We start from the raw sequence: 23486 nt of genomic DNA on the forward strand, positions 1-23486 counted from the left end.
CAGGCCCAGTGACGCCGCCACAAACCGCAGTGCATCTCTGGGACCAGTCTCAGAGCGCACGCATGGGGCCGGATGTTGGCAGCGCCGGGTGCGGCACAATGCATCCCTGGGAGCCCGGAGTGCCGGGTAAGCGGGGCTGGGGCGGCGCACACCCATAGAAAAAAAAAAGCGTGCTTCCCCCAAGCGGCAGTGGCCAGAACGGGAGCGGCGATATTTAAAAAAAAAAAAAAACACCAGGCAAAAGATGGCTGCATCTCCTGGGAGCATGTCTGAGCCTCCAGAGGAGCAACCGCAGCTGGACATGTCCTCCGACACGGCACCAGCTGCAACCGCGGCAATCACCGCAACAGCAGCAACGCCGTAAGAAGGATCCCAAGGACCAGCCACAGCATCACAGCAGCAGCGGCTCTGGATCCCGGCGCAGCATGGAGCCTAGTGGGGCAGATGCCACAAAAGACAAGGCTCCCGCAGACCCGGTGGTCCTTCCAGATCCGGTAGCCTTCGGCATGATGGGTAAGTGGACTACGTGAATGTACAAGCTGTAACTAGGGCCTGTCCTCCTCTTTTAGGGGAAGAAGTGTACGCAGAAGGCCAACCACAAGATTTGCCCACTTTGTAAAGAGGAGCTTCCCACAGGGTGGGGGAACGGATAATTTAGTAAAAGCAATTAGAACCACTATAGGGCTGGTAGACACCAGACCCAAAAGAACTATCCAGGACGCCATGTTCAGCGGGTTAGAACAAAAAAAAAGATCATTCCCCATTAACGAAAAAAATTCAAGCGCTAATACAGAGGGAATGGAAAAGGCCGGAGAAAAAGGGCCTCCTAGCTCCAAAAAGGAAATATCCCTTTGAAGACCCAAGCTGTTCATATTGGGAGAAAGCACCAAAGGTGTATGTAGCTATAGCAAAAGCTTCGAAAAAATTCGCTCTGCTGTTTGAAGATATGGGAACATTAAAGGACCCCATGGACAAAAAAGCGGAAACCTTCCTAAAAGGTTCCTGGGAGGCAGCAGGAGGAGGACTGAAACCCACCATTGCTGCCACATGCACAGCTAAAGCCCTGATGGTGTGGTTAAATCAGTTGGAGGACCAACTGAAGAATAAAACACCAAGAGGCGCGATTCTAGATTCCGTCCCATTGATGAGGAGCGGCGGCCTTTTTGGCGGACGTGTCAGCTGTTTCAATCTGACTGATGGCTAGAGCAGCTTCATTTTCAAATGCGGCAAGGAGAGCACTCTGGCTCAAATGCTGGACGGGGGACCTGCAGACGAAATCCAAACTTTGCTCCATTCCCTGTGAAGGCGAATTCCTTTTCGGGCCCACACTGGAAGATATCCTTGACAAAGCAGGGGATAAAAAAGTCTTTCCCCAACCAGTCCAATTTTCCCTTCAAGCAGTTTTGAAGCAGGAAATTTAATCAGAGAAAGCCACGTAAAAATTCCCAGGATAAGTGGGAGGACAGGAGAGGAAAAGGAAAAGGGTTCATGTTCGGGAAACCGGCAGACAAAAAACACAAATGAAGGTGTCTCCCAGGTAGGAGGAAGAATGGGCCACTTCTTCGCAACCTGGGAAAACATATCAAACAGTTCCTGGATCTTGAACGTCATAAAAACAGGCCTCCAATTAAGCTTCCACACCTCACCCAAACCCTCTTTTGTAGTGACCCCACAGAGACAGTCGGTGGAGGAGCAAGATGCGGTTCAACAGGAGATTCAGACCTTGGTGGAGAAATTAGTACTACAAGAGGTCCCTCACCGAGAGAAAGGAGAAGGCTTCTATTCCCCTATCTTCTGAAGAAGGAAGCCAGATGGGACATTCAGGACAAAAATAAATCTGAAAAGATTAAACAAATGCCTGATAATTCATCCATTCAAAATGGAGACAATAAAATCGGCGGTAAAAAGATGCGTACTATCACGTCCCCATACACACGGACTACCGCCAGTATCTCAGGATAGCAGTCACCATAAGAGGAGAAATAAGGCACTACCAGTTCAAGGCTCTCCCATTCGGGCTGACCATCGCCCCGAGAGCCTTCACAAAAATTATAGCGGAAGTCATGGCACATATAAGGGAGCAGGACGTACTTATAGTCCCGTATTTGGACAACTTTCTAGTGATAAGCAACTCCTCTTCTCACTGCAGAGATAAGTTGAACAGGACTATGGAGACACTGACCAGCCTAGGTTGGCTGCTAAAACTGCCAAAATCTCGGATGATCCCGAGCCAAGTACAAGAGTACCTGGGCATTACCATAGACTCACTCAGACAAGAGTGTCGTCTCCCAGAAGGGAAAGCGATACACATGAGATAGCGACGGGCAAAAACTCACACAGCAACAACACTGAGAAAGGCCATGTCCCTGCTCGGCTCAGTGACAGCCTGTATACCAGCTGTGCAGTGGGCTCAAGCCCATACAAGGAATCTCCAGTGGGAGATACTAGCCGCAGAGATTTTTCTTCATGGAGATTTAGAAGGACGATTAGACATCTCACCCGAAACGGCTCACTCACTGCAATGATGGATGGAGCCTTCCAACCTATCCTGGGGGGTCCCTTGGGTTCTACCGATATCTCGAGTCCTTACCACAGATGCAAGCCCCAGGGGGTGGGGGCTCACTTGGAGAACCAGGTAGCACAAGGGGTCTGGACAAAGGACGAAGAAGCAGCCTCCTCAAATATGAAGGAGCTCTTAGCGGTAAAGCTCGCTCTCCTGCATTCCCTGAGCTCCCTCAGGTCCCACCACATGAGGGTATTTTCGGACAACCGCACGGTAGTCGCTTACTTGAACTATCAGGGGGGTACAAGGTCCCGCGCCCTAAGGGAAGTGACAAAATCAGTTTTTCAGTTGGCAGAGGGAAATCTAAGCTCACTGACTGCACTACACATAAAAGGGGTAGACAACGTGACGGCAGACTTCCTAAGTCGCACACAGCTAAGACAGGGAGAGTGGGAGTTTAACCAAGAAATTTTCACTCAAGTATCGAAACTATGGGGGAAACCCAGCATAGATCTATTTGCCAACAGGATAAATCAGAAGGTGAAAACCTTCAGCTCTATAGACCGCGCTGGGAACCCAATAGCCCTGGATGCCCTCGTGATCCCCTGGCACTTCCCCCTTGCTTACGCGTTTCCACCGATAGCCTTAATTCCATCAGTTCTGAGGAAGATCCGGGAGGAGAAAGCAAGGGTAATATTAATAGCCCCCTTCTGGCCGAGAAGGACGTGGTTCTCTTGGTTAAGGAGAATGTCCATCTCTGACCCTTGGATCCTCCTGGATATCCCGAACCTACTCTCGTAGGGCCCACTACTGAACCCTCAGGTGGAGAACCTACATATGACGGCCTGGAATTTGAAAGGGCTCTATTAAGCAACAGAGGCTTTTCCCAAAACTTAGTGTCCACCCTGCTACATAGTATAAAACCGGTAACCACAACTGTATGGGAGGATCTGGAGGAAGTTCCTCTCAGTATCAAATACTAGTGCAAGCGGGGAGGTACCGCTATCAAACATCCTAGAGTTCCTGCAGAAGGGGTTAGAGCAAGGTTTAGCTACCAACTCATTGAAAGTTCAGGTGGCAGCCCTAAGGGCTCTTTCCAACCATGACTTGGCAGGGAACCGTTGGGTGGCCAGGTTCATTAAGACAGCCAGTAGATCCAGACCTATGACTTCCCTAAACACGCCTCCCTGGGATCTAAACTTGGTCCTCCCAGCCCTGTCCAAATCTCCCTTTGAACCATTACAAGAGGCTCCTCTAAAACTAATATCACTCAAGACCTCCCTCCTGGTAGCCCTGACATCAGCCCGTAGAATCAGTGATATCCAGGCCCTATCAGCCTTCCCTCCATGTACACAGATCCTGGAGTACAGGGTGGTGGTTAGGACAGACCCAGCCTATCTGCCAAAGGTAGCGTCCCGATTCCACAGAACTCAAGAAATCTCCCTCCCCTCCTTTTGCCCCAATCCCAAAAACAAGGGAGAAGAGGCCCTACACACATTAGATGTCTGGAGATGCCTAATTGGATACCTAGCGGCCACCAGGGAGTGTAGGAAGGATAGGTCTCTTTTTGTCTGCTTCCAGGGGCCAAAGAAAGGGCAAAAGGCATCAAAGAGTACGCTGGCCAGGTGGATAAGAGACGCCATCACCTTGTCGTACTCGTCACAGGGTGGTGACATTCCAGGCAGAATAACAGCCCATTCCACAAGAGCGGTGTCAACTTCCTGGGCAAAGAGAGCGGGCATCTCCATTGAACAGAGATGTAGAGCCGCCACTTGGTCCTCTCCTTCTACTTTCTTTAACCACTATCGGCTGGACCTAGCCACCTCCTCAGATCTAACCTTTGGTAGAAGAGTGCTGGAGGCAGTGGTCCCCCCCTAACTGATAGTCTCTGCAATTCTCTCCGTGGTGCCGTCATGGGGGAAAGAGAAAATCGTAGTTACTTACCATTAATGGTATTTCTCTGAGCCCATGACGGCACCCGTACATTACCTCCCTACACGCGTGGGGTGCGCACTTATTGTAAATACAGTTTAGCCAAAAAGTGACGTGGTGTCTCCTCTACACAATTTAATAATTATAGAAATTTGTTTTTTCTCAGTGTTGTGTTAGTATTAGCCTGAAGTTCCGTTAATGCTCTGTAAAGCAACTGATGCGGGAGAGAGGTACCGCCTTTTTATCTGTAGGTTTCCTGTCCCCGTGGGGCAGATCACCTCTCTCCGTGGTGCCGTCATGGGCTCAGAGAAATACCGTTAACGGTAAGTAACTACGATTTTTTACATCTTGTACTTTTCCTCTCTTTCTTCCAAGAACCATAACTTTTTATGGTTACATCAATATAGCCATATTAGTCATTTTTTGTAGGATGAGTGTAGATTTGAATGGTACCATAACTTTTTCCATTCAATGTTTTGGAAAACAGGAAAATAATTGCGATAAAATTGCACTAAATACTCCATTCCTCTATTGTTCTTTGGAAGTTATGCATTTACAGCATTCATTGTGCAGATACAAAGGTATATATCTCCTCAGAGCCTAGCGATAATTTTTGTCACTGGTCACAATATCTAAAATATAATAAGTTTGCATTTGTTTACACATTCTAGCGCCCATTTAAGCGCCCATTACACAATCCTAGCGCCCATTTCCATATGTATTAATTTTATATGAAAACTATTTGTAATGTAGGTAGTTTCAGCACTGGAAACATTAGAAAGCTAATGTTAAATAAAGATTTTATAATAAAGATTTATTTCTGTTGTCTTTTCCTGGTGTGTGGGTGAAAATGTTAGACGTCCTCGCAGAAAAGATAGAAAAATACATTAATTTGCTAATGTATTGTTCTGTGTACCCATTTATCTAAACTCAACATTTGTCTGGAAGGTTTAATGAAAACGTATTACGATTTCTGTTTCAAATAGTTTTTATTAATTTTAAAGAAGTTTTTTAGAATCGGGAAGATGGGAAAAACCATGAAGGAACAAAAAATTAGAGAACCCATATTACACAGTCTCAAGTAGTAAGACAAAAAAACAAAGATTTCAAGTCAGAATAACTGAATATCTTACACACACAAACACACAAAAAAAAGTATTAAGATTTCTAACATAACTTTTAACACGTTGGTTTTTAGATGTTTTTAAATGGTAGTAGTTCCATTAGGACCTATTTTTGACAAAGTGGGGCCCTAAATGCTAACATACTGCACCATCACACACAAACATTTAGGTTGCATTTACATGCGCTGAGTTCAGACCGTTAAACGAGCACAATCAACAATATTGAAGACTGGCATAGAACAGTCACTAGTAGATTAAGGCTACTTTCACACATCAGGTTTTCGGCTTCAGGCGCGTTCCGGCGTCGTGCCGGAGCGCCGGATCCGGCAAATGTTTAGTAAAACCGGATTTGACGGATCCGGTTTTCTGCCGGATCCGTCTTGCGCTTGACAGCCAAAACCGGATCCGTCTCATCCGGTTCATCCGTTTTTCGATCCGTTTTTCGACGGATTACGCCGGATCCGGTTTTTAAAATCGCCCCTTGTGGCCTTCCGAAAGGGATTGGCTACTGAAAAACTATATATAGCGTGTTCCTACAGCCCTTCTTTGACAGGTTGTAAAGGAGAAAGTGCAGGTTGGATAGAAGAGCAAGTTACTGGCGAAGATGGATGTTGTGATTGGAAATATTTTGAAGAATTTGGCGGATTTTACAGCGGAGGCGAATCGTTTGAGGGTGATTGTTCTGGAGAAGGAGGGAGCGAGACAGCTGCGCATCAGGCATCGTAGACGACGTTTGTGGATCCACCCCATCACAGCCAAGAGAATGACGCGTGGGGTCTATTCTACACTCTGCATGGACCTTAGACGAAACCCGGATAAATTTTTTGGATATGTTCGGATGAAAATGGAGAATTTTGATTACTTGGTGGAGCGCATTGCACACCTCATAAAAAAAATCGGACACCTATTGCCGCTTCTCTGTTTCACCCGCAGAGCGTCTGATGGTGACTTTAAGGTAAGCCACATTTATTGGATATGCTCGCATCAGAGCACACTTTCACTGCAATCTTGTTGGTGGTAGTTTGCAGCTCCAAGTGTTTTGGTATGTAATGCTGTGATTTTAAACTAATTGATTGTTTTTTAATTCCCCACAGATTTCTTGCAACTGGAGAATCCCTTTCGTCACTGCATTTCCAGTACAGACTCGGGATTTCCACCATATCTGGAATAGTGAAGTACACATGCCGTGCACTGTGGGACTCCTTAGCTGAAGAGTTTTTACCAGAGCCCACAACAGAGAGTTGGATTGAAATTTCAGAAAAGTTTCAACAGATATGTCAGTTTCCGAACTGCTTTGGCGCTGTGGACGGGAAACATATCCGCATTGTAAAGCCAGCCGGATCGGGATATTTCAATTACAAGAAATATTTTTCAATTGTCCTCATGGCCTCGATGAAGCGGAATACAAATTTATTGCTGTTGATATTGGGGCCTATGGCCGCTCCAATGACTCTCAAGTTTTCAAACTGTCTGCCATGGGGCGTAAACTGTATGGAAACACCTTCCATTTCCCACCCCCTAGACCGCTGCCGCAAACATCTGGTCCACCTATACCATTTGTCTGTGTAGGGGATGAAGTCTTCCAGCTGTCAGAACACCTTTTGAAACCGTACGGTAGCAGAGGATTGTCAAGAACAAAATGCATTTTTAATTACCGCCTCACAAGAGCAAGAAGAATAGTTTAATGTACCTTTGGTATTCTGACAGCCAAATGGCGGGTCCTATTGACTGCGATCAACCTCAAGACAGAAACTGTGGACGAGGTGATCAAAGCTTGCGTGGTACTCCACAATTTTGTTATCTGCAAGGAACCCATTTCCATTGAGGACACCTCTGAAGAAACCACCTTGCAAGATTACCATGACATTACCACTAGAAGTTCTGTGACGGTTTCAGTAATGAGGGACAATTTTGCACTATACTTTATGTCACCTCAAGGCAGAGTACACTGGCAGGATGACAGAGTGTGAAAGATTTGTGCCCTTAACCAAACTTGTGTACCTTCTGTACCAACAGTATATACCTTTGCCAACCAGAGTTGGCTATCTTGTCATGGTCTTACTATTTTTACCTTTAGGCCACAGGTGTGTACCTGGTTGTGTTTTATGCAAAGTATTTCACCTTTTAACAAAAGTTGTGTACATTGTTAGGAAATCACCAACAATAAACACAACTTTTTAGGTGAAATACTTTGCTTCAAACACAGCCAGGAACACAACTGTGGCAAAAAGCTAAAATTTACCCACAGTTATATACCTGGTTTTGAATACCTTTTTACCATTGAAATACCCTGTATTTAACCTTTTTTTTAAACATAGTTCGCCGCAGAAAGAAATGACAGACAACCATTGTAAAACGATAATTTAACTTTTATTTAAAATATTTTTTTTTGTAAAATGTTTTTAAAGTGAAAAAAACTTTTTTAATGTTTTAAACCAAATGACCATTTTTATTAAAAAACACATAAATCTGTGTAGTGTGGGGTGAAAATACTGCTGGAGGGGCTGCGGGACACTTCGACACTGGGAGTGTGGAGAGAGGACTGGGATCGTGGTGGGGAAGGAACAGTTAGAGGTGATGGTGTGGAAAAAGCTACAGAATGGGTGGACATGTGGGAGGCAGAAGAGGTGGTGGGCGGTGGAGTGGAGGGTTGGGCAGGGACTGTAGGAGCAGATGATGTTGATGGCAAGTTGTATGGGGAAGGAGTTTGGTACGGGGCAGGTTGCTGGAAGTGGGGAGATGTCTGGTATTGGGGAGGTTGCTGGTACTGGGGAGGTGGCTCCCTGGAGGAGGGGGAGGATGGAAAGTGGCTGGAGGGGGTGCAGGTGGAGGAACTACTGGGGTGGGAGGAGGAGGTTGGGAGGTAACGTGCTGGAGAGCACCGTGGCATGAATGCATTACATGCATCTGCTGGGTAGGAGAGAGCGTTTCCATGCGCTCCACAACAGACCTGAAAAAGATGTGGTTTGGCGAAGATCTTGCTTCTGAATGCATGGTTTGCAGAAGTGTCTTCACCTCCAGAATGCTGGAGTTGATCTGCTGAAAGCCTGTGGAGATTTGCTCTGACAAGACTTTTAGACAGTTCTGGAAAGATGCATTCAGATGCAAGAACTCTGGAGCATAAGTCTTTTCCTAACCCCTCTGCCGCTGCCACCCAGTACCCGCAGGTGTACTAGAGGTGGCAGGGGAAGAAGGGTGGGGTAAAGGGAAAGCAATCTCCTCACCAGCAGCTTCATGTAATGTAGGCGGCCATGATGCTCCTGTGCTGGTGGATGGGACAGATGGGTCGAATGTGTGGGAAGGCTGGGAAGGTGCAGATGTACCGGGGCGGTCGAAGTGTCCCTCGGTGCCGGTCTCCTCAGGGATCGCCTCAGAAGGGTCCAATCATGCAGGCTCCCGAGTGCTGCTCACCGTGCTGTGGAATAAAGAGAAAAAAAAACAATTAAAATAGTGACATGGCATGGCCCTGGCTGAAAAAAAATTGTTACATCTAAACATTTTTTTTTCACATGTGGTGTGTAATATTTACCTTCTGGTGACCATTGTATCCCGGAGGAACGACAGGGCTCGTGCGTACTTGTACTTGCTCCTGCGTCCTCCAGATCCACTCTGGGCCCGCATCTCTTTATTGAACTCCTTCTTGAAACGATCCCTCACAGACCGCCACCGCTTCAGAATTCTGTCCCCTGAAACGAGAAAGGACAAAGTGGTTAGTATACAACCTCAGTGTTTCCCAAACTCCAGTCCTCATGGTCCCCAGGGGTCATGTTTTCAGGATTTCCATAGTAAATAGAAATCCTGAACACATGATCCGTGGGGACCACGTGGACTGGAGTTCGGGAAACACTGGTTTACATCAAGCAACCGGTACTGTATATACTTACGCTCTTTAATCTGGGCCCGAGCATCGACGTCCTCCCAGCGGGCCACAAGGAGCGAACAGATTTCCTCCCAGAGAAGTCGGGTAACGATCAGGTCAGCATGGCGGCGGTCAGCCATATTCCATAGCAGCTCCCTTTCTCTGACGAGATCGATGAGGTGGTCAACATCAATTCCTCCATCCTCACCGTCTGAGTCGGGAGCACGCTGTGAAGGCTGTTAATGTAAAAAAGAAAAATAGCAAAATTAGTCACCACACTTAAGACATGAAATAAAAAGTTATAACAAGAGAACATAGAATGGAAGATTTGCAAAAATTTGCAAAAATTCTCTGCAGCCAAAAATGTGGCAGTAATCAGCAAGTGCTGAACAACAACGTATTTAGTCGATACGTTTTTTTGCAAAAAAATGTATACCAAGCTGCCTCACCAACGTCAAGGTAACCCGTGTCGAAGCAGTCCCTATCTAATGTATTTAATACCTGAACATCTGAACAGTGTCTTGACATGAACAGGATTCAGACAGGCTGCTCCACAGTGTGGGCTTATGGTCTGAGACAGCTCTTTTGTACACCTCACACAGGAGAGGGGTGGGGTCTCCCAAACCATGCTAAGCAAGGAAAAAATGGATTAAAAACACGTGAAGTGCACAAATGTGAACACGTCGGTCAGACAGTGTTCACACCACCCATTAACTAAGATATAACAAGAGAACATAGAATGGCAGATTTGCAAAAATTTTCTGCAGCCAAAAATGTGGCAGTAATCAGCAAGTGCTGAACAACAAATACAGGGTATTTAGTCGATACGTTTTTTTGCAAAAAAATGTATACCAAGCTGCCTCACCAACGTCAAGGTAACCCGTGTTACATAGATTCTGATGTCTTCAATACGATATACCTACCAGGAGCTCATACTTTTCTGAAATTTTTTTTCCCCCAACTGAGCACATTTTCAATGCTCCACTCTAACAAGGCAATTCTTTTCATGGTTCTGTTCTATGGGTTGTGGAAGCCCCATGTGTTGTACCTCTGGTGATCACGTTATCGCCTATTATTCAGATATGTTCTAATGCCTCAACTAAGGGTACCGTTACACATAACGATGTCCCAGCGATCCCACCAACGATCCGACGTGGATTGGATCGCTGGGACATTGTTAGCTGATAGCTGGTGAGCTGTCACATAGACAGCCCCTCCAGTGATCAGGACCAGCGAGCACGCTGGTTACCAACATAAACATTGGGTTTCTAAGGGCCGCGGGGCCCTTAGAAACCCAATGTTTACCCTAGATACCAGCGTACACTTCAGGCAGGGCGGGAGGTGGAGGCAGAGTGGCGCAGACAGACCGGCGTAGCTCTGCTATCTGCTACTCTGGTCTGACAGACTGGAGTAGCAGATAGCAGAGCTACTCCGGTCTGTGCGCCACTCTGCCTCCACCTCCCGCCCTGCCTGCAGTGCACGCTGGTATCTAGGGTAAACATCGGGTTTCTAAGGGCCCCGCGGCCCTTAGAAACCCGATGTTTATGTTGGTAACCAGCGTGCAGCGTCGCTCATCGCTGGCTCCCGCTGCCACATGCAGCGATGTGCGCTGGCCAGCAGGAGACCAGCGATGAAAAAAGGGGCCAGGACGATCCAGCACGATCAGCGATACCCCGCGGGGGGGGCCGATCGCTGCTGGATGTCACACACAGCGATCTCGCTGGAGAGATCGCTGTGTGTAACAGGCCCTTTAGGAATAAGTCTTTTATAATAAAGTATTTGCAACCGAATAAATGGATTTAATTCTTGAGGTTAGCAAGTCATTTGTTTAACCCCTTCACTACCAAGGGTGGTTTGCACGTTAACTCCCGGGCCAATTTTTACAATTCTGACCACTGTCCCTTTATGAGGTAATAACTCTGGAACACTTCAACGGATCTAGGCGATTCTGACACTGTTTTCTCGTGACATATTGTACTTCACTTAAGTGATAAAATTTCTTCGCTATAACGTGCGTTTATTTATGAAAAAAATGGAAATATGGCGAAAATTTAGAAAATGTTGCGATTTTCAAACTTTGAATTTTTATGCCCTTAAACCAGAGAGTTACGTGACAAAAAATAGTAAATAAATAACATTTCCCACATGTCTACTTTACATCAGCACAATTTTGGAAACAAAATTTTTTTTGTTAGGAAGTTATAAGGGTTAAAAGTTGAACAGTGATTTCTCATTTTTACAACAAAATTTAGAACACCATTTTTTTAGGGACTACCTCACATTTGAAGTCACTTTGAGGGGTCTATATGGCAGAAAATGCCCCAAAGTGACACCATTCTAAAAACTGCACCCCTCAAGCTACTCAAAACTACATTCAAGAAGATTATTAACCATTCAGGCGCTTCACAGGAGCAGAAGCAACATGGAAGTAAAAAATTAACATTTAACTTTTTAGTCACAAAAATGATCTGTTAGCAACAATTTTTTAATTTTCCCAAGGGTAGTAGGAGAAATTGGACCCCAAAAGTTGTTGTCCAATTTGTCCTGAGTATGCTGATACCCTATATGTTGGGGGGGACCACTGTTTGGGCGCACGGCAGGGCTCGAAAGGGAAGCAGCGCCGTTTGACTTTTTCAACCTAAAATTGGCTGGAATTGAGATTGGACGCCATGTTGCGTTTGACGAGCCCCCAATGTGCCCAAACAGTGGAAACCCCCCACAAGTGACCCCATTTTGGAAACTAGACCCCTAAGGAACTTATCTAGATGTGTGGTGAGCACCTTAAACCCCCTAGGGCTTCACAGGAGTTTATAACGCCTGGGCGTGAAAATAAAAAAATCATATTTTTTTCCACAAACATGATCGTTTAGTCCCCAATTTTTTTTTCTCCCAAAGGTAGCAGGAGAAATTGGTCCCCAAAAGTTTTTGTCCAATTTGTCCTGAGTACGCTGGTACCCCATATGTGGGAGAAAACTACTGTTTGGGCACACGTCGGGGCTCAGAAGGAAAGAAGTGACGCTTTGGAATGCAGACTTTGATGGAATGGTCTGCGGGCGTCATGTTCCATTTGCAGAGCCCCTGATGTGGTTAAACAGTAGAAACCCCCCACAAGTGACCCCATTTTGAAAACTAGACCCCCTAAGGAACTTAGCTAGATATGTGGTGAGAACTTTGAACCCCCAAGTGTTACACTAAAGTTTATACTCCCCAGGCGTGAAAATAAAAGATCCTATTTTGTCCCCACAAAAATGATTTGTTTAGTCCCCAATTTTTAATTTTCCCAAGGGTAACAGGAGAAATTAGACTCCAAAACTTGTTGTCCAATTTGTCCTGAGTATGCTTGTCCCCATATGTGGGAAAAAACTGTTTAGGCACACGTCGGGGATCGGAAGGGAGTGATGTTTTGGAATGCAGACTTAGATGGAATGGTCTGCGGGCGTCATTTTCCATTTGCAGAGCCCCTGATGTGCTTAAACACTAAAAAAAACCCCACAAGTTACATTGTTTTGGAAACTAGACCCCCAAGGAACTTATCTAGATGTGCCCCAACTAATCTAATGTTTCCGGTAAAGTAATTTAGTAGTGCATTGAGGTGTGGTACAATTTGAAGCAATCCTTCATACACAGGCCAGGTTTTTCGGGGCAGGTGTCGCATTGATAAATGGTGTCCTTGCGTATTCCGTTTTTGTGACACACTCAGCACCTTTTTTGCGATTTACCTCTTTTTGCAGTTTACGGGACCTCCCCCGGGAAATGCTGACCTGGTACAACATAAGCACCTTCAGTTCTGGAAGTTCTGTGGCCCGCTCCTTCCACAGTGCTAAACATCAGGGCCTTAACCACTACCTCCTGGAACTCAAGGTACGACGTATCGGTGTGGTGTGCACATTGTGCAGCAGGAATGCGTTGAGCATTGCCAGTTGGATGATGTGCACGGCCAGCTTTTTGTACCACACCTTGGCCTTTCTCAAAGCATTGTACGGTTGGAGGAGTTGATTGGAGCGATCAACGCTCACCATGTTTTTATTGTACCCCAGCACACATTCAGGTTTGCTGACCTGTGCAGAGGTACCCGTACAGTGCTGAGGGTGCTGCCATCACCATGTATGGTGGTCAAGAGAAAGACATCCCTCTTGTCCTTGTACTTGACCACCAGCAGGTGGTCGCTACATTGGGCCCTGCTCTCACCTTTTCAGAGCATCTGCCCAAGTAGCGTCTTCGGGAGGCCTCTCTGATTTTTGCGGACAGTACCGAAAGCTGCTGTACCTTGCGCAGAGAGGGATTTGTAGAGTGGGACACTGGTATAAAAGTTATCAGTGTAGAGGTGATAACCTTTATCCAGCAGTGTGTGCACCAAATCCCACACAATTTTCCCACTCACTCCCAGGTCAGGAGGACTCTCAGGGGGTTCAATCCTGGTGTCCTTTCCTTCGTACACTCTAAACCTGTGGGTGTACACTGAGGTACTCTCACACAGCTTATAGAGTTTGATTCCATACCTGGCCTTCTTACTGGGCAGGTATTGACGGAATCCGAGCCTTCCCTTGAAATGTACTAAGGACTCATCCACGCAGATGATCCTTTGGGGCACGTACACTTCAGAAAACTTTTTGTTGAAGTGTTCGATGACCGGCCGAACATTGAACAGGCGGTCAAAGTTGGGGTCATCTCGTGCGGGACACAGTGCATTATCGGTATAATGCAGAAACTTGTGGATGGCCTGAAAACGCGTCCGGACCATGACCATTCGGAACACTGGAGTGTTGTATAAAATATCAACACTCCAATATTGCCAAATTTCAGGCTTCTCCTGGATACCTATGTGGAGGACCAGGCCCCAAAACTGCGTCATTTCAACTGCGTCCATAGGAGACCAGTTAGTATAGGACGAACGCGGGTTTTGCTTCAAAAATTGCCGAGCGTACTAATTAGTTTGCTCCACCATGAGGTTAACAAAATCCTCAGAGAAAAAGACTTTGAAAAAGTCAATTTCTGTGAGGCCGGTGGTGCCAAACTTGATTCCTGATTCTGCTACAAAATCAGGAATCGGTGGCTCGTAATTTTCGGGGGGCGAGGTCCACACAGGGTCTGCTGAATCAGCTGCCGGCATGGTGGGCGCTGCCTCATCTTCTGTCCTGGAGCATCTGCTTGGCGGTTCCGCAGGACCCGAGGAAGAGGATGAAGAATCCGAAAAATAAAGAAAAGTCGGATCGTCATCCTCGCTATCAGTGTCGGAGGCAAGTAAAGCATATGCCTCCTCCATTGCATAGCGCTGTTGGGAGGAACGTGATGGGCGGGACATTTATTTGTGTAAATATAGTGCTTGGGTGTACTTTATTTATTACTGTGTATGTGGTGGGGGGGGCTAGTGATTGGTGCACACTATCCTTTAAGAAAAAGCTAAATGGAAATGGGGATCAAAATACCTGTGAAAAAAGTCTAAAACAGCAGGTCCTAGATATAAGTGAACAGCGTCACTTATCAAAATTTAGTGGCTGCTGGATGTGTGCACAGGGGTGGCTCAAAGGGGGGGGTGAAAAAGAAAAATGGAAAACAGCAGGCACGAACTTTGATAAGCGAATTGCGTCGCTTATCAAAATTTGGTGGCTGCTAAATGTGCACACGGAAATGGCGCAAAGGGGGTTAAAAAGAGGGGGCTGGGTGGATGAATAGAGATCGGGCAGGGATCAACAGTTAGGGTTGTAGTTAGGTGGCACAAAAAGGGGTGAAAAAAATGAAAAACGGCAGGCACAAGCTCTGATAAGTGATGTGCGTCACTTATCAAAGTTTTGCGGCTGCGGGATGTGTGTGCTGAGGTGGCGCAAAGGGGGCTAAGGAACAAAAAGCGAGCACGAGTGTTGATCGGTGAACTGCATCACCTATCAACGCTCGGCGGCTGCGCATGGAGGTGGTGCAAAAGTGGAGTGGAGGGGGGTAAAAATAGGGGGAAGGGGATGGGGGGATTGGGGTGGATGAAGAGAGATTGGGCAGGGATCAGTTAGGGTTGTAGTTAGGTAGCACAAAGGGGGGTGAAAAAAATGAAAAACGGGATGTGTGTGCGGAGGTGGCACAAAGGGGGCTAAGGAAAAAAAAGCGAGCACGAGTTGATCGGTGAACTGCGTCACCAATCAACGCTCGACGGCTGCGCACGGAGGCGGCACAAAAGGGGGTGGAGGGGGGTAAAAGGGGGGGTGGAGGGGGATGGGGGGTGAAGATAGATTGGGCAGGGGATCAGGGATCAATTAACTCTTACAGTTGTAGTTTTCTTCTTTCTTCTGCAGGGATTGTGATGCCACAAGCTGTGGCACCACAATACCCAGCTCAGGAGTTCTTGCTGCGTCCGACCTCTCTGCAGGAATCCTCAGCTAGAGTGAGGACCCCTGCAGACAGGTCAGAGACAGGTCAGGGGCAGGTCACAGAGCGGTTACATCGCTGCTGTGACCTGTCATTGGTGGGATCGAATGATTACATCGATCCCACCAATCCCTGCTCTGCCTGGTGGCCATGGCAACTGCCTAGGATTGGAGCTCACAGCTCTGATTCCTAGGCAGGTCATCAGCAGGGCACAGAGCGGTCACAGCGTGACCACAGCTGTGCCCTGTGGCTGGCGCAATCGCCGATCTAATCGATAGCGCCAACCACTTCCTGCAGGCCCTGCTGGGCCTGTCCTAGGCTCCGGCCCAGGATCGGTGCTATTACAGCACCGATCCGGGCTGGTACCGGCAGGGCACAGTGGCGATATTGCGCTGCGATTGGCGCGATCGATTAGATCGGCGATCGCGCCAATTCGGGGGCTTTTCTCTGGTGCCGGGCATTGCCAGGCACCGGTCCTAGGATCGAGTACATCGGTACTCGATCCTAGCCTAGGATCCTGTTGTTTCAGCCAATCTGATTGGCTGAAACAAAGAGAAGCGCTGTGATTGGCTGTACTAAATTGAACAGCCAATCACAGCTCACAGAGGGGCGAGCCAGGGCGGAGACTGCCCGGGATGCCGAGGCCATCTATCCTGAGGTAAGATGGTGTCGGCATTTTAATGCAATCACCACGACTTAAGTCGCGATGTCGCATTAAAGGGCATAACGTGCTATTCCGTCCATGGGACTTAGGTCCCAGGTCACATGGACGGAATAGTACATCCATTGTAGGAAAGGGGTTGAAGCTTTTTACTTAATTTTTACTTTTTTTTTATCAATATTATGATATGAAGCAGACTGTAAATTTTAGTAGAGCAGTTTTAATTAAAAATAAATTTTGCTTTGCTTTACATCAAGTTCATGTTTACACTGACTGTTGGCATTGTGTACTCTGATTCAAATATCTAAACTGTAATATTTTGTTCTAAAGATAAGAGCTCCAGTCCTTCATCCTTATTTACTGTATCCCTAAGGGATGTATTGTATTGGAGCGTGAAAAACTCTGGTTTCTTATCATAAGGTAAATTATCTAACTTGTATGTGATGTAATGAATGTCAGAACTTATGAGGTTGACTAAGATTTTACAGGCTCATTACAGAACATTCCAAAGCTCAATATGTTTTATTCAGGCAGTCAATAGATTTTTCGGTTTTATTTCTGCTTTTTTGTTTAGTTTTGTTTATGAAAAGCAAACCTGTCTCTTGTAGCAGATAATCATTCCCATATTATTGGTGATATGCAGCAGGCCGTCTAAGAAAATAATACGTAATAATATGATCAGTGGCTCACTGCAACATTGTGTTTATTATGTATAAAGCGTGAAAAGTAATGGATCTCCTAGGAATATTTTATAATCCCAAAAGTTGCAAACCAGACAGGCCCAAATGCATCTGCACTAATCCAGGGTGCAGCGGACCCAAGTAAAATGGCAGCTGCACAGGTGCATAAATACCAAATGAAACAGCCAGCTTACAATCAGGGATTGGCCGTGTGGTACACCAGTGCAGAAAAAATAATCCGCATGTGGCAGTGTTCACACAGGGAATGCAGGGCTTCTGGTTCACAACCTCTTAGTAACACCATATAGGGGGGCTGCCCAGTGCCAACTAGAATGCATCCCGTGTGAACAGAGGCCACAAGTTTGCAGAACCATTTGGGCCCAACTGCACCCTGGAAAAAATATAAAAAGTGCACAAAAAACATAGCAATATATGTAAGGTATTGGTTGATATTAAGGCCTTAATACGGAAGCTGACAAACTGGTTCAAAGTTCCTTACACTTGTCAGTCCCTACTCTAACATAAAAACCTCAAAAAGAGGAAAAAAATCCTCCAAAAAAATCATTTACAAACCAGACAGGCCCAAATGCATCTGCACTAATCCAGGGTGCAGCGGACCCAAGTAAAATGGCAGTTGTACAGGTGCATAAATATCAAATGAAACAGCCAGCCTACAATCAGGGATTGGCCGTGTGGTACACCAGTGCAGAAAAAATAATCCGCTGCACCCTGGATTAGTGCAGATGCATTTGGGCCTGTCTGGTTTGTAACTGATTTTTTTTGAGGATTTTTTTTCCTCTTTTTGAGGTTTTTATATAATCCCAAAAGTTGTATGACTTTACCTTAAAATTATTGCTTATTTTCCACCAAACATTTTGTCACATAGTTACAAGAGACTGTGAGCACCTACCCAATCCCTCAAACTAGGGGCACTCTAGTCTATTCCAATCCCTCGGATTACCCCAGATGGTGAAGACGCTGGGGCTCGTACCTAGCTATTTTCCTAACTAAACCCTTATCTGATCCCTTCCCCACCTAGTGAGGTGAAGGGCTGAAGTGTATAGGTAACCACTAACCAGCAGACAGGGGTAAATAATAGGGACAAAATAAAACAGTGATCATACAAATACATTCACAAAACAGTGGGAAACTGAGGAGGTATAGGAAGGTGAAACCAAATGTGAAAGGATAAGGATAAACGTGCAAATCAACTACGCGTAGCAATCATCAGAAAAGCTCTCTAACCACCAACTCCAAACACTGAACTTTCTCCTTCACCACCAAACCAAGAAGTAGAACTATCACTGGCAACTCCCAAGTGCCAGTGACGAGCATACAGTGGCATGTAAAAGTTTGCGCACCTGTGGTCAAAATTACTGATGTACTTGTTAAGCATTTGATTATGAAATGATCTATAAAAGGTCTAAAGTTAAAGATATCACATGTTCTTTGTATTTTAGGGGAAAAAAAGTAGTCATTTTTTACATTTTAAAAATGACAAAGGAAATGGGCCTATGCAGGAGTTTTGGTACCCTGAGAGATCTGTGTGCTCAGATATCTTTGACCAAGGTTTCAAAACTTAATTAGCCTGTTAGGGTTATGGCTTGCTAATTGTTTTCATTAGGAAAGGCGAGGTGATTCAAATTTCCTAGGTTTATAAAAACCCAGCATCCTCTAACATTGTGACTAAAAACAGTCATCATGGGTTCTTCTAAGCAGCTGCCTAGCACTCTGAAAATGGTCGAGACCCACAAAGCAGAAGGCTATAAGAAGATATCAAAGCGTTTTCAAGTTGCCCTTTCCTCAGTTCAAAATGTAATTAAGAAATGGCAGATAACAAGAACAGTTGAATTCAAGATAAGGTCTGGAAGACCAAGCAAAATTTCAGTTAGAGCTGCTCATAGGATTGCTAGAGAGGCAAATCAGAACCCCCGCTTGACTGCAAAAGACCTTCAGAAAGATTTAGCAGACTCCAGAGTTGTGGTACATTGTTCTACTGTTCAGACACCTGCACAAATATGGCCATCATGGAAAGTCATCGGAAGAAAATCTCTTCTGTGTCCTCACCATTAAATTGAGTCAGAAGTATGCAAAATAACATAAACAAACCTGATGCATTTTAGAAACAAGTACTGTGGACTGATGAGGTTAAAATAGAACTATTTGGACATAATAATCAAAGGTCTGTGTGGAGAAAAAGGTCAAAGAATTTCAGTAACAGAACCTCTCACCAACCGTTAAGCATGGGGGTGGATCAATTATGCTTTGGGGTTGTGTTGCAGCCAATGACACTGGGAACATTTCATGGGTAGATGGAAGAATGGATTCAATGAAATTTCAAGCACAACACCATCATCTGTAAAAAAAAAAAAAAAAAAAAAAAAAAGCTGAAGTTGAAAAGAGGATGGCTTCTACAAAGGTTTTACAATGGCCATTACGGTCTCCTGGTCTGTACATCATTGAAAATCTGTGGCTAGACCTCAAAATAGCAGTGCATGCAAGACGACCCAGGAATCTCACAGAGCTGGAAGAATTTTACAAGGAAGAATGCACGAAAATCCCTCAAACAAGATTTGAAAGGTTCTTGCCTGGCTACAAAAAGTGTTTTTCAAGCTGTGATACTTTCAAAAGGAGGTGCTACCAAGTAATAATCGTATACAGTGGGTACGGAAAGTATTCAGACCCCTTGAAATTTTTCACTTTTTGTTTCATTGCAGCCATTTGGTAAATTCAAAAAAGTTCATTTTTTTCTCATTAATGTACACTCTGCACTCCATCTTGACTGAAAAAATCCAAAAATGTAGAAATGTTTGCAAATTTATTAAAAAACAAAAACTGAAACATCACATGGTCATAAGTATTCAGCCCCTTTGTTCAGTATTGAGTAGAAGCACCCTTTTGAGCTAGTACAGCCATGAGTCGTCTTGGGAAGGATGCAACAAGATTTTCACACCTGGATTTGGGGATCCCCTGCCATTTCAGTTTTTATTTTGTAATAAATTTACAAAAAAATACTACATTTCTGTTTTTTTCAGTCAAGATGGGGTGCAGAGTGTACATTAATGAGAAAAAAATGAACTTTTTTGATTTTACCAAATGGCTGCAATGAAACTAAGAGTGAAAAATTTAAAGGGGTCTGAATACTTTCCGTACCCACTGTATGGTACAGATGCTACCCAGGCCCTTTTCCTCAATAGAGGAGAAGGCAACACTCCATATAATAGAGAACCATACTGATCATCTGGCGAATATGCGGCATTGAGATCAAGAAGCAAAATGGCAAAAGTAAAATTAAAATTCTTTATTACAAAAATATTAAAAAAATGAAAGACAAAACAGTAATGATATAAAAGGGAGCCTCAAACCAAAGAACATGAGAGAACAGCTGCAGCAATATATGAATAAGTATATGCCCTATATGTAGTAAGACAAGACTCCTAATTGAGTCAATGTTCAGCCGTCAAGTACAAAAATATTCATAACATACACATACAGTAATTATTTAGCCATATTGTGCAGTAATGACCTCATATCTGCATGGAGACAAATATTTCCCAGACTTCAATGTATATACTGTATGTGTGGGTACACACTCGTAGTCCTTACAATGGGGACTAACCTCCCAAAGACCATTTAGACATAGAGGTATAATGAAATGACCAATCCCTTGGTCTGGGAATAGTGGGTCCAGCAGATCAGGTGATTACTGGAGTGACACAGGAAAATTGTGGTGCACTGCAAATATGAATAGATTTTGCTATAGGAAAATTCCTCCCATGCTGGGACATAATTGAAGCAGACAATGCATGTATGAATGCTACATAGCAGGCTGCGCAAAGTACATGATACCTGTGCCTGTGCTGCTGTCACGTGGATGCTGGTGGTACGCTGTGTCTCCTGACCCTGGTGTCCAGGAAGAAGCACGAGCAAAACGCGTTGGCGTCAGGAGAGACAGCATGCCACCGGCATCCACGTATCAGCAGTACAGGTAATATGTACATTTCTCAGCCTGCTAAGTAGCATTGATACATGCATTGTCTGCTTCAATTATGGTATGTCATGTTCTCAATTTTCACTATGAAAACCAGGCAACAACAGGACAACTGTAAATCCCTACAGTAATACCCTGTATACTGATACTGACTAGCCGCAGGGGTTGGCACCCTAAAGGGTAAACCAGAAATGGCTCTCCTACTCAACGGTGGCCTGTCATCTGTTCCACTATCAAGTAACTGGCCTCCTGATGAACCATGTATCATGGAGAAATACGTTGAGACATGATTGATGAATGATAAGTTGTCTTTTCCCCATTAGTAATTTTGTTCTTGTCCCCTCCAGTTCACCCTATCCTACTATTTGATTTACGGTATCTGTTTTTGACCATCATTAGGGAATACCTGTACCTGGGTCTTCACTATATTTGGGCTTATTAAGGCTACCTAGGGAGAGCCATTGTTGATTGGGGGTGCCATTTTTTGTTTATATGTGAGGGTGCCAACCCCTGTGCAGTATCAGTATACAGGGTATTACTGTAGGGATTTACAGAGGTACTGGTGTGGCCTGTTGCTTATGGTGGACCTGTTCACCTGAGGTCTTAAACCCTATCAAGGGTTTTCTGTTTATTATTTTTTGAATTATGTTTGTTTGGGATTTTAATGCATACCTAATAACTTAATTTTAAGGAATTTACATGTTTTACTCACGCCAGTATTTTTATAATTTTGTTCACTCGGTGCTTTCACAAGGTGTTTTTTTGCCATGATTTTCCAAAAACGCTGATCGATAACTGCATGTACAATGCATGTACAGTGAAAATGAGTTTATTGCTTCAAAACTGTTAAAATAATCATAACCTAAACCCACCACACACTACATTTCAGTGCCTCTATGCTGGTGAACCCTGCCAGTTCTACAGCAATGGCATCGCATTCATTATTCCTGTGAATACTGTAGCCAATTGGTGATCTAACTTGTCTTCTGTGGTAAGTTACTGCTAAAGCAAGCTTATGTCGTTAGCAGTCACAAGAAAATTGTATGTAAAATTACTACTACAGAAGTGGTGGTGCTGGAGCAGCTGGGATGAGAATAACACAATTTTGTTTTTAAAAATAGAAATAAGGGCTTGGTGCCAAACACCAACATCAGTGGGATAATAAGCCAGGGCTGCGAGGTAAAAGCAGTGGTGCTCAGTAATAGAAGTCAGCAAAGTATAATAATAAGAGAGAAGAATTTGTGCAACTTGCCAAGCTGCATAAAAAAATTTCCTTTATTTCCAAACTAAGTGCATATTACGTGAGACAGTTATATGATGTAAGACAGGGTAAAAGTCGTTTCGCATTCACTTATGCTTCATCAGGTGGATTGTAAGTGAACACAGCTGTTACCCAGTTTTACACCATGTAACGTTCCCTGTGATATGCACTTATTTTGGAAATACAGGAAGTTTATATGCTGTTCGGCGAATGTCTTATTCACAGTTTTGTTTTGTGGATATTAAGGTTAATTTATTTTTCCATGTTTTACACTAGGTCACCATTACTATCCATTTCTTACATTTGTTGTCCGTTTTCTCATCACCTATGATTGTGTCTTTTGCTAACATTCCAGCACTAAGAGTGCTGCTGCTACTACTACAACCACCACTATTATTTTTACCTCCATTCTACTTGGTTTGTCCAGAAAAAACACACTTACAAATGATAACATCAAATATGAATATCTGCAGTTTGTAAATTCCGTGAACTGTGTCTTTTCTGGTCCTATCACAGCAGTAAGGCTTTAAGTACATGCTGATAATTCTTGTTCTGTTAATTTAATGGTAGTGTTACAGGATAATTTGAGCGAATGCTGTGAATTTTACAATTATTAAATGCAGTTTCTTCGGGGCTTATCATGAAACTCTGCTTGAATACAATTAGCATAATGATAAGGACTTTTACATTGTAATACTTATTTTATCTTAATGGTTGGGAACAGTCTATAGCAATTTCCAGGCACATTTGGCTATTGAGCCATTCCTTTTTAATCCTGTTATATTTTAGAGGAGTTTGGTGTGCTATTAACCATATTTATGCCTTGTTTAAAGAATATGCTACTATACTTTTATATCAGTCAGACTGGTCACAAAAATCAGGTGACTGCAGATCCTAGTCCTTTCAGTAGTGTGGCTTCTCCTTAAACCCTTCTGCCCTAAAAAAAAAAAAAATACTCATTAATAAATCCAGCAGTTAAAGTATTTCTACAGAATTCCTTTGGCATAGCACCCAGAAACAACCCTTCACATTCCAGTCTTCATATCCTATTTGAGCTTGAAGAGATATTGTTTGAAGGTTGCAGCTGCTGATTGGTTGGTGTGGCTCCTTGCTTCATACAA

The 23486-nt window shown here is 44.4% G+C and overlaps 1 protein-coding gene across 5 annotated transcripts in view; it reads left to right on the forward strand.

Moving 5' to 3' along the window:
• The window catches only part of PARD3B (par-3 family cell polarity regulator beta), a 1359033-nt gene that overhangs the window by 85209 nt on the left and 1250338 nt on the right, over positions 1-23486 (forward strand). The gene's annotated exons all lie outside the window — the stretch shown is intronic.

The sequence above is a fragment of the Dendrobates tinctorius genome, unplaced genomic scaffold, assembly GCF_039654945.1.
Source record: "Dendrobates tinctorius isolate UK_male_01 unplaced genomic scaffold, ASM3965494v1 ptg000125l, whole genome shotgun sequence".
Classification (NCBI taxonomy): Eukaryota; Metazoa; Chordata; class Amphibia; order Anura; family Dendrobatidae; genus Dendrobates; species Dendrobates tinctorius.